This window comes from Anomalospiza imberbis, chromosome 2, assembly GCF_031753505.1.
Source record: "Anomalospiza imberbis isolate Cuckoo-Finch-1a 21T00152 chromosome 2, ASM3175350v1, whole genome shotgun sequence".
NCBI classification, from domain to species: Eukaryota; Metazoa; Chordata; class Aves; order Passeriformes; family Viduidae; genus Anomalospiza; species Anomalospiza imberbis.
This window is the reverse complement of record NC_089682.1, coordinates 114014952-114032430: the sequence shown is the minus strand read 5'-3', so window position 1 is coordinate 114032430 and position 17479 is coordinate 114014952. Positions and strand designations below refer to the sequence as shown.

Genomic DNA, 17479 nt, shown 5'->3' with positions numbered 1-17479 from the left:
AACAACGACTGCTGGAAACACGTGACTGTAACTGATCTGGAATGGTGATGTTTGCCATATCATTTTATGGCTGCAGCAAGAACACAGCTTTTAGTCTTACAGTTCTAGGCAAGTAAACAATGCCTGTTGCGCAATCTTCTGTTTACTCCACAAACTTTAAAACTAAGACAGATGACATGCACGAAGAGGCCACTGTATGTCATTTGCAAGCATTTTCCACATTTCATATAAACAAAAATAAAATAAGGTGTAAATGAGCAATCATAAGAGACCCAGGATTCAGGAATACAGGACAAATTACTTAGGCAGCAGAGAAAATCCAACCAGAAAACATGATCAATAACAAAAGCATCAGACACAGTGACAAAAATAATTAGTAACTTAATGCCAGGGGGCTGGAGAAGCACAAAGTTCTAACTGAACATCATCCCTGTTACAATGTACTAAGAAAAGAACATCTGCAGAGAGAACATATAAGAACAGTAAAAGTGGTTTTAGTCTAGTAAGTAAACAAATTGATACCCACTTACTAAACGCTCCCCTGTTACCTGAGGATGATCTGCAATTTAATCCTTGTTCCAGACAACTGCAAGATGAAGATGGATGTTTGGTGCTTTTGTTGACAAGTCAGTAGTCAGTGTTGGGTATGCTCCCTCTGACCCTCCCTCTGCATTCCATAGTTTCCCCAGAGAGCAAATGAAGCTGACAGGTAGCAACCAAAAAATAAACGAGGTAAAACAAAAAAATCTACCACACATAACGAAAAGCCCAAATAGACTTGTTGTTATGACATAGTGCAAAGAGTAACCAAGCTGCGCCCCCAGAAAGCCAGCCAAAGAAGCACACCTCATTCTCCTGAAGTCCATACTAACAAAACCTTTAATGCAAGAAAATACAGCAGGTAGCAGCTGGGACACTAGTGGGAGGATCATCTCCAGCCTTCCTTCTCTAAGAACAGAGCAGCCACATGATCATTCCAAAGCAACTGGAATATTAAGATGCATTTTATTTAGAAAAGGGAAGTACATACTCAGAGAGAACACTGGAAGAGATCTCCTAAACAAGATAAATCTACTTACTGAAATTTCAATGCTAACAATTTAAACACACACATTTATAGAAGCATCTCCTAACACCACCAGAGCATTTTGCAGCTATATATGATGGATGAGGCAGAAACACAGCTCTGCACAAAGTGACAGGTTACAGCCAGTCACATCCAAGCCACTTGCACTACCAGTTATGGCTACAGACCCCTTCACCAACCCAGCCAGGCGAGCAGCCTAAGATTTCTGCTGCTCTCACCCTACTCACAGCTAGGAAAGGCTACGCTCACAGAGGACATCAGGAAGACTGACTGTGGTAAAAATTGATCTAACCAGCATGAGCCAGAAATCCTGCAGTAAATCAGAATGCAAAAAGAAAACTGTACAGATGAGCATATACGTAGCTGTGGTATAAAGCCAATTCTATATTGCTACTCAGCTGAGAATAAAGAGGGGGACATTGGTAGCTTCTTAGGGTCAGAGACTGTCCTTACTGAATGCATTGCAAAAGCAGATGGGAAAGCCCATTACTATTGCATTAGGAAGAGAAACCTGAGAGCAGGAGGTGATTGCGCTATATAACTGGATATAATCCACTTGTACATCCTCCTCCATAGTAAGATATACCAGTTATATGACAATTATATTCATAACTAGTACTTCACATTTGAAACATTCTACCCCGTATCCTCTCTCTCCCACGGCCCAGTAGCACAGCTACGGGGCATTTTTGTACACCTCCTATTGATAAAACAGCAAAATGGATGAGGTTTTTATCCAAAGAACCATGCAGTTTAGGAACATGTGGTCTCTGCTGTCAGGGTGCTGTCTTGCAGCAGGATGCACCTGGGCCTTTGTTGAAGCAAAAGGCTGTCAGAAGCAGTCAAGTGGATAAAGCCACCCACAGCTCAGCCATTAAAGAAAATATGTATGAAAACAAAAGGGCCCCAAGGAAGACACAAATTCCACAGCCAGTTTCATTCGCTAATTACTAGACGTTTGTTAGTTCAAAAGATGAATTAGAAGAATGGAAAGCTCCCTGACTTTACAAAGGTACAGGCATACTACTAAATACGTCATATAGTCCCAAACCAACAGGTTTTGAACATTGAAGTGAAACATTAAAGCACACATTTGACAGAAGTCGTTAGTGCTTTTCCTAAAAATATTTGAAGTCTTCACAGAAAACTATTTGGAAGAATTTTCTGTTTTCCAATGAACATTGCATCTTTTGCACACTAAAAAGTTCCTGGACTTGTTATGTGATTTCAACATCGCATCTCACTTGATAATACGACATTAGCAAAGCTCAGACAGCTCAGTCAGCTCCCCAGGATCACAAAAAACAAAAACCCCAAATGCTTTTCAGGCAGAAGAAACTGCCTGGCTTATCCTCAGGAAGCATGCCCTTCTAAGCTGTCTGCCATTAGGTGTTATACGGAAGACCAGGGCATCCTCCGTAATTCTCCCTGGATACTTGATTTCAACCATTCCTGCAGCTGAAGAACAAAAGTAGAATAGAGAGAGAGATATCTGGAATTTTTCAATGGATAAGCCTAGACTAAGTCTTACTTATAGGCTGTTAACATAAGCATAAATTCAGTATAGCTCTATCGCTTATTTGGAAGCAAGGAATGGCTGCTGGAACCTAGGAACAGATACAGAAGAATCAGTACATAAACTCTGTGTTACTCCTACCCAAGGTGTTACTACTGAAGAGTTATGAAGAACCTGGAACAAAAGCAAATATTTTTCTGACTGCTTAAGGAGACTCTACCTCTTCTAAAAGAGAACCTCTAGGCCAAATAAATCCAGCAGTGTCTTTTATTGCAAGACTGCAACAAGACAGAAAAAGCTATAATTGGGTACAAATATTTCAAAATTCGAGAAGGGCCTTACTTTCAAAGTTTTGGGTTGTGGTAGCTATTGCAAGGGCAAGTTTACTTCATTGCTCAAATACTCTTATGAAGGATTAGCTCAAAAATGAATATGTAATAACCTGTATGCATGACTTGCATTCTCACTTTTAATAGAGAGCATTTATGCCAGCAGCTTGCCTGTACAATGCTGATCATGCAGGTTGTACACAAAGAACATCTTAACAAAAATGAAGCATTAAATCCTGGGAATGTTTTGTCCCTTCTGAAACAAATCATTATTGATAATGAAAAATATTGGATTTCAGACATAATCATAGCATCATTTAGGTTGGAAAATACCTAAGATCACCGAGTCAGAAATTACCTAAGATCACCTAAGATCAACCGTTAACCTGGCACTGCCAAGTCCACCATTAAACCATGTTCCTAAGTGCCATACCTACACATCTTTCAAACACCTCCAGGGATGGTTACTCATCCACCTTCCTGGGCAATTCCAATCCTTAACCACCCTTTCAGTGAAAAAAGTAATCCTGCTATCCAATCTAAACCTCCTTTGGTGCAAATAGATTGGTCAACAGCAATCTAACAATACGCCATTTAAAATGTCATCTTTACTTTTGGTTTGTTTGAGTGCAGGAGTCGCTGAAGCGAGAACATGAATTCAGAAAGACACACACAACCACGAGTGCCTTTATCTGGTAAGAGCTGTGGTCTGTGTGATTTCCAGCCCAGTTCTCTGCTGAAGCAGCCCTGAGGTTTCAGGGGATGCCAGCTGGCAGCTGACTGCAGGAACCAGAGGCATTCACACTTCACATCACACAGTTTGATCAGTGAATTCAACTTGATCTGTGAATCAGTGGAGTGGATCAACCTGTGAGCTCAAACCTGTACGGATACAGTTTTTTTCATACACTTCTGGTAGAGCCAGGTGCTGAAAACTGAGGGTCCTTCCCTTCCAACCTTCAAATGGAGGGAGACTTGGTAGAGCTTTTACTGCTGTTTGCAGCTACACTCTGGGGAGACAGAGGAGAGAGGGACAGAATCTTCTGGAAAGTGCACAGTGATTAAGACTAAAGGCAACAAACTTGTTGCAATGCAGGCAAAAAAATTAGGCAAGGTTTTTTCTAAAACAATGAAGTGGCTAAGCACCAGAGCGGGCTGTCACAAAGGCTGCATAATCTCCTTCCTTGCATATAGCCAAAACTCACTTGAGTATGGCCATGAGCAACCCAAGCTGTGGGGGCCTGCTGTGTCTCAGAACTCACCCCCGGTTGGGGTGAGCCCGGGAAGGTGGAAAAATCTGTCCTCCAACCCGTGTCTCCAAAGAAAGGCTCAGTAGTCTTCAGCCGTCCGGTCTCAAGGTAGTTTATTGTGTGTTATCTAAAAGATTTCTCCCTGAACTGCTGTGGTCCGTTCAGCAGTCAGGCAAGGGCACACTCCCACACCCAGGGGGCTGGTGCCTTCTTTTATATCATACATTAAGTGTTAAATGTTTATGGTTTTTCCCCAATGCCCATCACCTATATTGAATAGTGACTTTCTACTCTAAACCAATCTGTGAGTGCCAACATCACCAAGAACATGGAGGTTAGGAAGAAGAAGGAAAGAGGACAGGGCACACCCAAATCCCTCCATCTTAGAACTTCTGACCCCCATGTACAAAACTCAGACCCCTCTGTACAAGGCCTAAAACCCCCCTGTACAGCACTCAATAACTCTTCCTCTCACTTTGTGACTACTTCTACTATAATATCTAAACTTTTGTGATTTCTTGTTCTTCCTGCAAGGTTGGTAAATTGTTCCATGGATCAGGTTCAAAGCCACAGGGGTCTGTGGCTGCATTCCAGGGTCTCAAATGCTTCTGACCTGGGCCCGGAACATCCAAGAGTGTCCAAGGGACATTCTGGGTTCTGACAGCTGTGAGCAAAGGGCTGGACAAGACTACCTCCTAAGGTCTTTCCCATGAACATTTGGACTCCTCAGACACGCACTTCATATTGCAAAAATTTCTTTTAAATCACCTTAATTGCTTTCTGGATCAGGTCATGGGACTTTTTGTTGCTTTGGAGCTGGGTTTTTATTTTGTTTAAATGATAGACTGCTCTCCTAACTCAGTAAGTCAGAGCAAAAGAAATAGCAACGAGTCGTATCATAAAAGCCAAAAAGATCCATCAGGCTAGGAGGGGGCTGCTTTTACTGCCTCAGTCCACCCTGACTTGCCACCTGCCTTGGGCCTCAACTGACCCTATCAAAAGCAGGCAAAAGGGGTGACCAGGAGATATTCAGCTAATTCCATGTAAGTACAGGAAAGCAGGTACCGGGACACATCACATAAAGCTCTTGTTACTAGTACTTCTCTTGGTGTTGGTTTTTTTGTTGTTGTTGGGGGGGTTTTTTTTGTTTGTTTTTTTGTTTTGTTTTGCTTTTTTTAAATGCAATAATAGTATCTTTTGGAAGTGACACTACAGCAAACCACTGAGAGGTAGTGTGAGAGCCAGTCTTGGCTTGGCAGAGTTTGTCATCCCTTAGTGCAGCCCATACAGAGGCAGAATTGCATATTTTATGTACCTGGACACCAGCTTCTTTGGTGATAGAGAGTAAAATACTGTTAGCTTTTGAAAATACCCACAAAGAATATGGGGGCAGGGAGGATGGGGAGAAGAATTTATGTTTAAAAGTCTAGATTTTTCTTCCCTACTTCCCAACTGAACTTTATATTAGCTTGAGGGCAAAGAAACAAAGCTGAAAAAAACTTGGCAAGAAGGATGAAAGAAAGTCCTGTATGTATTTTCAAGGTGAAAGACTAATAATAATACACAGTGTTTATCATATAGATAATTTTTCTTCTGGATGTTTACATGCATCAAGATATCACACTTGGAAAGTTTTACTTTAAATAGCCTAAATACCCACAAATAAAGTATTTTTCCTATTACAGTGTCAACCTTTGAACATCACAGCCCACACCTTCAAATTTCAGAGTGATTTTTGAGGAAGTTTCAACACTTGTACAAAATAATTCAAGTTTGTTTTTTTGTAAATCCAGAACTGAGCCAGTAACACTGTATATTAAAAAACAAATCAGACCACATGTCTGCAGAACCCCAGACAGAATCTGTATTTTCCCACATGCTCAGCACTGGTGAAGACACACTTCAAGTCCTCCGTCAAGTTCTGGGCACCTCACTTCAAGAAGAATATTGAGGGGCTGGAGCAAGTGCAGAGAAGAGCAATGGAGCTGGTGAAGGGTGTGAAACACAGGTCCTGTGAGGTGCAGCCGAGGGAGCTAGGATTGCTAAGCTGCCAAAAAGGAGGCTCAGGGGTGACCTTGTCGCTCTCTAGAAGACCCAAAAGGAGGCTGTAGCCAGGTGGGGGTCGGCCTCTTCTCCCAGGCAGCCAGGGACAGGACACGACGAAATGGCCTAAAGCTGTGCCAGGGAAGGTTGAAGGTGGACATTAGGAGGAATTTCTTCACAGAAAGGCTGATTAGACATTGGAACAGGCAGGGAGGTGGTGGAGTCACCATCCCTGGAGGTGTTCAAGGAACGACTGCATGTGCCACCCACTGCCATGGTCTATTGTCATGGTGGTGTTAGGTCCCAAATTGGACTTGATCTCAGAGGTCTTTTCCAACCTAAATGTGATTCTGTGATTCTGTCTTGCACTTAGCATAGCGAATCATCAATTTTCTCAATGGTGCAATGTTGCCTGTGTGGCATTCACCAGCTTGTCACATTGCTGCAGAAGATGCAAACTTTGAAGAATGGGAAGCAGTTTATGTTCAGCAGTGTGAGCACTGAGGATAATAAATCCTCACTATATTTCAGTTTAAAAAAATTTAAAACCAGACTTTTTCAACGGGAAAGGAATGGCAATGAAGAGGATGCCAATTCTTGAAGTCTGGAAAAAATTTTGAGCATATCCAAACCCTAAAATTCTGAATAACAAGTTCAAGGTCATGCTTTGTCATTGCCTTAGGGCTATTTTAGATAAGGAAGTTAAAAGACAATAAACAAGCGGGTAGCTCTTCCTCCTTGTAGGCAGACATAGCACTATGCTATCAAGGGCATCTTTGTAACGAGCATTTAATTCACTTTTAAAATAAGCCAAACTAAGCATATTTTTGAATTTAAATAAACAGATTACATAAAAAAAAGTTATTGGCACACTGTGCAGAACCAAATATGAAATTAAATTGCTGGCTTTGTGCAGCCAGACACATGCGCACTGTGAACTCATGCCTTCTCGCAAGCCTTTGGTTTCAAAAAATTCACAGGAGTGTAAGGATCTAGTTCTTTTTCATGCTGTGTGACTTACATACTTGTATGTATATCAAAATGGGAAAAAAAAAATTATGAACTACAGGAGCAGGCAGGTATGCTTTATTCTGTAATGCACATTCTTACTGATGGTGAGGTTAAAGAACAGGGTCAAAGTAGAAGAAGGCTGATTTAAAAGCACAACTATCAGAAGACTTAAACAGAAGATTCCTTTGGAATTTCAAAAATTAGTTTCTGAGGACGTATTAAGTTTCACACACAGCTTTACGTTTGCACAGGAGAGCTAAAGCCCCAGAAAAATTAGTTGGTTCCAAATAATTTGGAGGGATGAGTAGACTCTATTAGCAAAAGGGCAGCCACAGAAAGATGACAATAAATATGTGGCAAAATGATAGCCAGTAAGAAAAAATGCTGGTTTTATCCTCCCCTAGAATCTAAAATCCAGAAAAGACAAAAAAAAAAGTTTAGAAGCATTAAAAAAAACCCTAAACCCACAAAACACACACACCCCAACCCAACTGCATCTGTCAAACAGCCTGAAGTGACAGGCAGCCCTGGAAGAAGCTGCTGTCCTGTGGTAATCACATGTGACCTCTGGTCCAAGCACGGGACTATGAGTCAAGGCTCCGGTGCCAGCCCCAGCCTTAGTAATGACTCAGTGAAACACCTTGGGCAAGCTACAGAAGACAATTTAAAGAGACAGTCTCAACTTAGAAATAAAATAGCACAGTTGTAAAGAGCACAAGTGTTTGTCAAGAGATTACAGAGTCTGCAACTAATCTCAACTCAGGTGTTTTCAAGTTTAGTTACTGCATAATCATTGTTTCATGCAACACAGATTTAAGCATTTAAAGCATTTGCTGTTAAGTACTTTATAAATAACATTTTAAAAGCTCCTTTATACTTTTCAAAATGTAAGTTTCACTCCTAATTTATAAAACCCAAATAGTGAAAGCCATACATGTACCAATATGTTCCTAGAGCTGTGGGCAGCAATGGGCCATCACAAAGACACCGACCTTTGCCTCACTGTGGCTCCCATTCCTTCCTCCACACAGGAGTGACTCCCTAACAGAGTGCCAACTGCAACTGGTCCCATTCCCCTGCAGGAGCAACAGAACTGAAGCATTTCTTCCAACACAGACTTCTAAGCCAGATGAGTAAAACCCCAAACACCGAGATTCTTTCCCCCAGGCACATCAGTGACCATGCTGGCAAGCACCAAGAAGAAAAGCAGAACCAGCAGCAGGGGTTTTTTTTAATTTTATTTTTATTATAAGTATTAATATTTATATTATTTAATACTATATTAATTATATTTCTAGAATTGTGTATAACTGAAAGCTTTCTATTTAATCCTTGTGTTCTGTTACTGCTTTTTCTCCCATTTGCATGGCAGAACACTCAGCATATCTCAAACAGGAGGCCACAAGTTCCTCAGAGTCTGAAAAATAATGTCAAATCTTTTGTTACAAAAAGATTTACAATAATAGCACCTGGCTCAGGCACTAGCAAGAAATTAGCTTTTCAGTTAAAAAAAATAAAAGGAAAAAAAAAGCCCAGAAAATAATTATCCCCCCTCCTAAAGCTTCAGCAGAAGGAGTTATTAATCTGTCATTGCAAGGAGTCAAGGAGTCAGCCTTCAATCTATAACCCAATTGAAACTCATTAAGCAGCAACAATCTCTTTCCTGACACTGCCATTTAATTTGGAAGGTTTGACTGAAGGCAAGAAGGAAGGGGCAGGAGCTGCATCCATCTTGGATTGCAGATGGGTTTTGGGTTCAGAGATCTCACAGTGGCTACAAGGAGTGTAGCTAGGTCTATTTTCTTACTAGGAACATTCTGACATCACATCCTCAGGCCTGCACTCATCTGTAGAAAGTAATAGATGTGTGTGGAGGCCTTCATCCTAAAAACCATTTCTGAGAACTTGTGATTAGGATAGGGGCCAAAACAAAGTCTTAGGAGGAAAAGAACAAGAATAAATTTGAGCAAGGTGAATGAAATAAAACCTGTACCAGAAAAGTTCTCCTTGAGACAACTGAAAACATTACTTCTCCCTTCCCAAAGTGTACTTCTCTCTTCCCAAAGATCTTTTTGCACCAAGCCCTTTCCAGTTACTTAACAATTTAATCTTCTACATGTAGAGGGGACAAAGGTTTCATGTTGACTGAATTCTCAAGAAACCATTTTTTTGCTGAGGCAAGCCCCATGTTCTGTAGCTGTGGGCAGAAAACCAACCAGCACTTGTAGATAAAATGGTTTGTGGCTTACAGAGAAATGTACTGACCCAAAAGACAGAAATAGCAGCAAGATGACAACTCTAGCTTTCTGTGATCATGTCTGACCATAGAAACCTTGCTATTACAGCATCCAAACACACACAGTCCAACAGAAGATCTATTCCATCTCATAGAAGCAATGTGCTCCTTACAGACATGTCCCAAAGCAGAGCCAAGAGGCCACGTGTTTCCTGTTTCTCATTTCTGGGTGACTGCTCTGAGCACAGGCACCTCATTGACCATGGCCTTCTCAAAACCACACCACAACTGTTAATCCCCCTGTATAGCTGTTCTAACACCCATCCCAATCCCACTATATCTGCTTTGAACCAAAAAAAAAAGCCAGCAAATGCTCTTCTAGGACCTTATGGACAGCTGTCCAGAGGAGCAAAGGAATCTACTATTACTTGCTTTCATAAGTAGTTCAAAATTTAATTTAATCAGTTGGTTTAGTACTAACTGCAGAAGCCAGCAAATTACTTCTGCCACAGCCTGCAGTGCATGAGCAGTTTCACAACACTTCTGCTTTCCTGACTGATTCCCATGAGTTCGAGAAGAAGAAAGAATGCACTTTGAGCTGTAACAAAAAAAAAAAAAAAGCGCCATCCTAAAGCTCAGCCTGCTCACAAGCAGTACATTGTCCAGAGGGCCCACAGCTGCAGTTCCCAACCTCCTACCAGCTTGTTACCACCCTCCTTCTTTCCCCCTAAACTGGCACAAGCATTACCTTTTTCCAGCCGAGCTCACCCTACAGTTCCTAGCCACTAACTTCTTGCTCTGCTCCTACTACACACTGATGCCTCCTTGCCTGCTCCCAACAGATCTCAGGTGCTGCTGCAGCCTGACATTTCTGCCATCCCTTACATCTTTTTTAGCACCAGTGGTGCCAACAAGGTGCCCAAGCAATCAAATCCATTTCATCTCTTCTCTGCATGCCACCTCAACTCTAACCCCAGCATGTCTCATTGGTGGCACAGAAGTGGATGGGAACCTATGATTTCATGTTTCCTCCTAGGCAAAAGGTGTCAGATGAGGGCTAATAAAATCAGATTTACTAGAGAAGAGGAGCAGCCAATTGCTGCTACATGGAATAATCTACCCACTGTAATCAAGGGTAGCTGCTGACACCACAGGGGTTTGGTGCAAGACCCCTCGACAGGACAGAAAAAGGTAAGGAGTAAGCCCTTCCAAAGGCTGATCCCACCTACATGAGCAGAACCATCAGAACCATCCCACCTACATCAGCACAATCCCATGAGCTTCCTCTTAACCCATTTTAAGTGTGTAAACCATATTTTTTATTTATGCTGTCTTTTGGCCATTCATTCCTCTTCCCTGTGTATTCTCTTGAACAACCTCAAGAAAAAAACATAAGAAATTCTCAGGTTAAGACAGCAGGTTTTCCCACATAGTTTCAACACAACAGCTCTCAGCCCTACACTAAAATTTTGGGGTTGGACATTTGCAAAACAATCACTTAAAGCAATTCTTGCATCCCAAGGTAGACGAGTACCCTGTCAGGAAGATACCAGCCAGAAGAAGGATCTTCATTTCACTTTTTTCACACCACAGCACTTTCAGAGCTGTTTCAGATAAGCATCACCAGAATCCCCTCCAAAATTCCTTATTTTTTTTTCTTGTGACATAATTTATATGAATTCAAAAATAACCATTTTCATCAATAAAATTATATCTAACCAGTACAGCTGAAAATTGCTGAAGTCAACTTGCTCTTTAGATAATTAGTCATACATGATACTTATAAAAATAATTCATACATTTGCCACCAGAAGTATGAACAACTCCCCCTTGACATAAAGCTAGAGGACAGGATGGACCCACAGCCATGCTCACAATGAAGGACAGAGAGTAGCAGGCCATGAAACCAAGCACTGCTTCTCACCATGCACATCCTTTATTCTTTTTGCATACATGAGTTTAAGCAGCCTGCCACATCACTGCTCAGATATAACCTTCACAGCCTTTTCATTTCACTTTTCCATTTAGATTTTTCAAGTAAAATACAGCTAATTCTGGCTTCTATTCAATTTCACTTCCCCAAAGACGAAGAAAATTGCATGATAGAATAATGCAGGTGACAGTAACATGTAATATATTATAATGCATTTTGTCCAGTTTGCAACTGCCATCCCAAACCACAGAAAAAGCACATCATTTAATAGCAATGTGCCTGTTAGGTCTCTGGTATCAGAAAAGTAGCTGAAACTAAGAGAAGAAAAAAAAAAACCCACTGAACAATGGTATGTATAGATGAAAGGTTACTCCACCCTGCCCTAAGTGCTGAGACAATCTATGTCCATCAACATTGCTCATGGAGAGAGCTATGTCAGGGAGATGCAACTGCATTTTTGTTTTTAAAACTTTTGTGCTAGTACTGTTGCTTTTGGACAGCATGGCTAAGAGACAGATGACTAAATAGATACTTAGAGAAACTCCTCTTGAAACTTTAAAAAGTACTTATTCCAAGTACTTATTTTGACCATGTGAATTTGCAGGTTAAATGGCAGTGTATGTGCACTTATTAATATCCTGACAGTACAAAAGCTTGACCAGTATCTAACGCATAAAAACCTCAGATTTACCTCAGTGGAGGTAAAGTATCCAGAGCACCTCATTGCAACTCCTATTTTGCCTCCACCAAGCTTTGGTTTTTGTACCAGCCCTCTGCATACCATGACATTTAGGGAAGCCACTAGAAGTGGTGAATAGCCCAGAGCCAGCAGGAAACACAGCTGTCATCTCTTCCTCTTCCAGGCAGCCAAGCATTAAAACGAACAGAAATCAGCCTAGGATTTCCCATATCTCCAAAGCACCAAAGTCAGAAGATAAATAACTTTTCCTTTCAACCCACTTCTTAAGGCTTCCAGTCCAACACAGCATTTTCAGCACAACGTGATACTTTTTACACCTCAGAAAAAATGCTTTCATGTCTCAAAGTATTAGACTTGAGTTCATATACACCTCATAGGCAGAAACTGAATGTCTTTTGTGCAATTCAGGTTAAAAAAGCTACAGATGAGCTTCAAATGAAGTTCATTTTTTTCAGACACAAAGTCTCTGGTGCACTTGAAGAGAGTTCTGATTTAATGATTTGCCTTTTAAAAGCCATTAGCAGTTTGCAGCAGCTCCCACGCATTTATCTCCCATGCTGTTGATCACAATGGGTGGGGGGAAAAAGAAAAGTACACAGCGGCAAACAAAACAAATTGAAGTGTTGAAGAGTTAGAACTGACTTAAGTCTGACAAACAAATCTAAAAGTTCGACCTCAGGTTCAAAATTTAAAGACCTATTAGGACAAAACACTTGCAACTTGAAACTGTCATAACTACAGAGAAAAAGAAATGACCAAAACTGTACTCAAGCCGCCAGGGAAAATAGAAAAAATAAAAGGAAAAATTACTTTTTTTTTCCTTAGATGTCAGCTGAATGTTGCTTGCTAAAACCACTTTTGAGACCTAAAAAAAGACACTTCTGGGGATTGAAGACTGAAATGCTTTGGAAGAGTTTTCGAAAACTCCCAAACCATATAACAGAGCTTTTCAATTTCAGCAATGCAGCTTCTTACACAAAAGTAATTCAAAAATGTTATCACCTATAACATGGATTGCCTTGGTGAAATACATCAATGTATTGACAAATACTTTTAAATTTGTGCATTACTTTCTACTGGCTAAGGGTTTGCAGAACGAAGGAAGTCAGGTTCTTTACTTAGATTGTCCAAAAGCCAGGAGAGGCAGTAGTTTCAAAGACAGCCTTCCACTCAAGTTAGCAAATTTGGAGTACACAATGTTGCCATTTCACCGACAGATACGAGTTGCCCCTCTCATGCATTTCCTCTGTTCCCTGTGGAAAATCTAGGTCCCAGTGAACAGTTCAGCAACAAGTGGACAACCAGAAAATGCAGGCTGCTGCACTACCTGGACACTCCTAATACTCATCCTCCTAAAAAAGCAACTTGAGCCTTGCCACAGTCCCCACTGATCAGGAGCAAACCCAAGGTCCTGATGTGCTATACTAAATATTCATTCTGCAAATTCCTTAAAAGTTTAATACAACAGGAGCATGGAGCCATAAAATTGATGACTGCTCTACCCATCACGCATGCAAGCACACCTCTGACTTTAAAGAGTCTGGTAAGAAATCTGACAAAAGTAAAAGGTGGTTTTTAAAAGAACTGCTCTCACTCTGAGGTTGTAGAGTATGAGGCTTATTAAATATTAAGGCCAGACAAATTGCAGAGATGTCAACAAGACTCAAGACTTGCAATCTAATACTGACACACTGAACAGTCACTGTGGTATCCTCATCTAATATTGCTGTAGATTTTGCAAAAGGCATGATTGCATAAAAAGTAATTTGATTTTTTTTTCCAGACAAGGAGTAGAAAATATTTCTGTCAGAACAATATTTCACAGTTCCAGTTTCTGAGAAAATGTCTCAGAACTTGCAAGGCAAGTTGTATCAAATAAAATTTGTATAATTCTATCTTGCTAGACTTAAGCACAATCCTCATTGATGCCTGTGCTTTAAAATAAATTTACTGTAAAAGATTAACTAGAGACCTCCACAAAAGATTTTTAAAGAGGACAATAAAAAATTCAAGACTACTTAGACAAAAAAAAAACAAACTAAAAAAATGACACTAGTAAGAACAGCTATTTTAGCTGTTAAAAGAATCACTTGCTACACTAGGAAGAAAGAAATCCAGATGAAGTTATGAATATTTCCAAAGAGGCTTCCATCACAATTCTGCCCTTAGTTATGAAAGATTAAAACCAGTTATATTTAGCTGTATCTTTAACTAGGCTTCCACATTTACCTTGATCAAAACTACAAACTGACTCACTGGACACCAGAAAACCCACAGATGCTGGGGCAGGGAGGGCACTGTGGCATAGCTCAGAGAGCAAGGAAAAGGGCTGGCAAACTGACTAACAACAAAGGCAAAAACACTTCCCAAGAAGCAAAGTGCAAAGAAGCTGTAACCAAAACTACATGGAGCTGCACCCCCTGGCTTTTCTTTTCCCTCCATCACTGGTATCATTGCTTCATCTTAACTCCAATACCATGTTTCTGTGCAGAACACAATTTTCTAAAACAAACTGAAGTGTTCCACTCTGCACAAGCAGCACAATAAACTTAATTTTAGTTTGCTTTAGAAAATTGCTCTCCACTCCCAGAAATCAGCAGGCAGAACATGAGAACACTGCTCTGGTTGAGACAGCTCAAACACAAAACCCAGCCTCATTCCAACACATGCCTTGGATTTACTCTAAGATTAGCCTTGCTACACCTCACAGAAGGTTGCTGAGCACTAGGATCATGTCCAGTTTGTTGAAATTTGTTAAGGATATCAGCAAGGTGGGTGTCTTCCAAGAGTGACAAAGCCTTAAAGCAAAGCCACGCTGTCTGCAGAGTTAAATTCCAGGCTTGAGCCTTTAAGAGCTACCAGGTGATGCCAACAACCACAAGTCCCTTTTCACCAGGGGCCATGACCTGGCATTCTTGAACAAATAAGTATTTAGGGGTTTGGTTGAGAAGAGTACTGGGCTTTCCAAGTTTCACTTGGAAACTTGGAATACATGACAGCATACGTGGGAGCACAAGAAAAGAATATCCCAATTGCAGGCATCAGAAAGTAGCAGCAGACCGCTGCAGTGAATGCTTTAGATCTTGTTCCTTGCCACAACTTCTCACCTGCAAGATGAAGCCATAGCACTGCTCTGCAAATGCATTTCAGGGTTTGATGATCGTGTGAACCTTGGGAGTAGCCATCATATTCCCAAAGAATAGAAGGAAGGAAAACAACTTTACAGCACCATGTTACATGATAACAGCTTGATATACCACATTGAAGCTCTCTGCTAGAAGCTAGCAGAAGCACCATGAGTAAAGTAGGCCTTTCAAGTCAACTGCTGGTGATGATTTGCTATTTTGGATACACCATCTCTAACAGTATCTAGGAGATGTTCCTCACTGCTGCTGGAAACACAATATCCTTCAGTCTAAGATAAAGAACAAGATGGACTAGTGCTGCTGAAGCACAGGTGAGGCACAGTGGAACACACACAATGATGCATTTCCTTAGGGCAGTATCCAGAGACCTGGTGAAATATCCTAGGAGTCCAGGTGAACATGGAGTATAGTAATATTGGACATTGTCATTCAATTTTTCTGTGCCAGAAGTAACATGGAAGCTGGTTCACACAAATGTACTATACAGTCCAGTTCCTTCAGTGTGACCTGTCAAAATCATCAAGTAGGAACATGAAAAAAATTTCATCAGTGACATGGCTATAGTAATACAAATCCAGCCTGACAGATAACAGCTGGGCAACTGATGTCTACAGAAGTGCAAATATTCAATTAACAACATCTCTGAGCAATAATCACAGGTGTCCTGATGTCAGGAAATGCAGTCACACCATTACCTGTCAAACCAGGGAACACACGTACATTAGCAGAGAACTGCAAAAAAGCACACCACTGTGTGCTCAAGTCTAGCACTAGCAAAGGTCAAAAAGATGGCAAATACATACAAAATAATTTCACTGAAAAGCTAAGGAAAACAGTGTTCCAAATATGCACTTAAGTGGCTTATATAGCACGGTGTCTTCATCAAGTGAAAATCTTTCCCCATTGCTTGCTTCCTGTCATCTCTCTCCATCTCTCTGAAATAGCTGCTATTTTCAAGCTCTTAGTTTGCTGTTTAAAGGCCTTCATGCAAGAGTTGTCAGTAACATACTACCAGTAGCAAAATACTGTTCAGAGAAGGTTGTCTTCAGAAAGCACCACTAACATTCCCCACTTCAGCAGCTGTATCAAAGTCTGGCTATATTTGCTTCTTGACTCAGCCAGAAGAGATTCCATAGTGAAATATCAAAGGCACGAAAACCTTCTTCAGATCAGACTATTAATACTGCTTGCACTAAATGACACTCACTGAAATGCTGTATTTTTACTTCATATATCTGGTTTGTGCAGCTGCTAAACCAGCCCCTGCCAATGGAATCAGAAGCCCCAGGCAGTCAAGACATGTCTGTACCAGGCACACTACTCACACATAACCTCCAAAACACTTACAAAACAATTTCAATGTAATTCTCTATTTTAAATTACATAGTTTCCTATGTAATTAGTAGAATTACATTTCCTATGTTTTATCTATTTGAAGTGTTTCCTATGTTTTATGTATTTGAAGTGTTGGTTGTTAACATGAGATATTCCTAAATTCCTCCACTAATGGAGCACTGGGAAGTGCTGTATGCCACCTGAAAGTACAGCAACTGCCCAGTGGTCATTTACTCCTGATAAATATCTTCTGCAGAAGAGATTGCTATCACTGAGGATAGAACTGCCTAAGTGCTTTATCCAAACATCATGGGAAAAAAAATCTGCATTTACCAACACCTACCTCATCAAGGGCAAATTGGAATATGAAGGCACACAGCTCTTGGTCACAGTACTATTTATATTTGAGAAACACGGGGAACATTTCAGACTCCAGAATCAACTCTGATCTTCAGCCAGCACAGCAGAGTGTTCCGTGTTCAGTGCTCCTGGAATAACATAGTGCAGCATCCCACTCAGAATTGCAAGCACCTTTTGATAAGACTTGTCTGATAAGATAAGCTAGCAATGGAAAGAAGAATTAAAATCCAAAATTACAAGCTTTCAGGGAGAAATAAACAAATCAATCACACTTAGGAAGAGAGACAGCATGTGCTGTACAAGAGTGTCTTGGACTATACACCCTCTCTGAGTACTCTACTGTGCTTTTAATAAAAGAGTATGTTACCCAATGCTAACTTTTTTTTTCAGCCCAAATACTCCACAATATACTGACAACTGAATAAATGCCCAGGACAATCTGCCCATTCATGACCACTGGAGTTCATCATTCCTATTTATTCTTCATCCTTTGCAGATGCAGTAATCCTTATGAATGCAGGCTTTCTTCAGAT

At 40.7% G+C, this 17479-nt stretch overlaps 1 protein-coding gene across 1 annotated transcript in view; it reads right to left on the bottom strand.

Annotated features, from left to right (window-relative positions):
* SLC9A7 (solute carrier family 9 member A7) overlaps positions 1 to 17479 on the bottom strand; it is a 70508-nt gene that overhangs the window by 37108 nt on the left and 15921 nt on the right. The gene's annotated exons all lie outside the window — the stretch shown is intronic.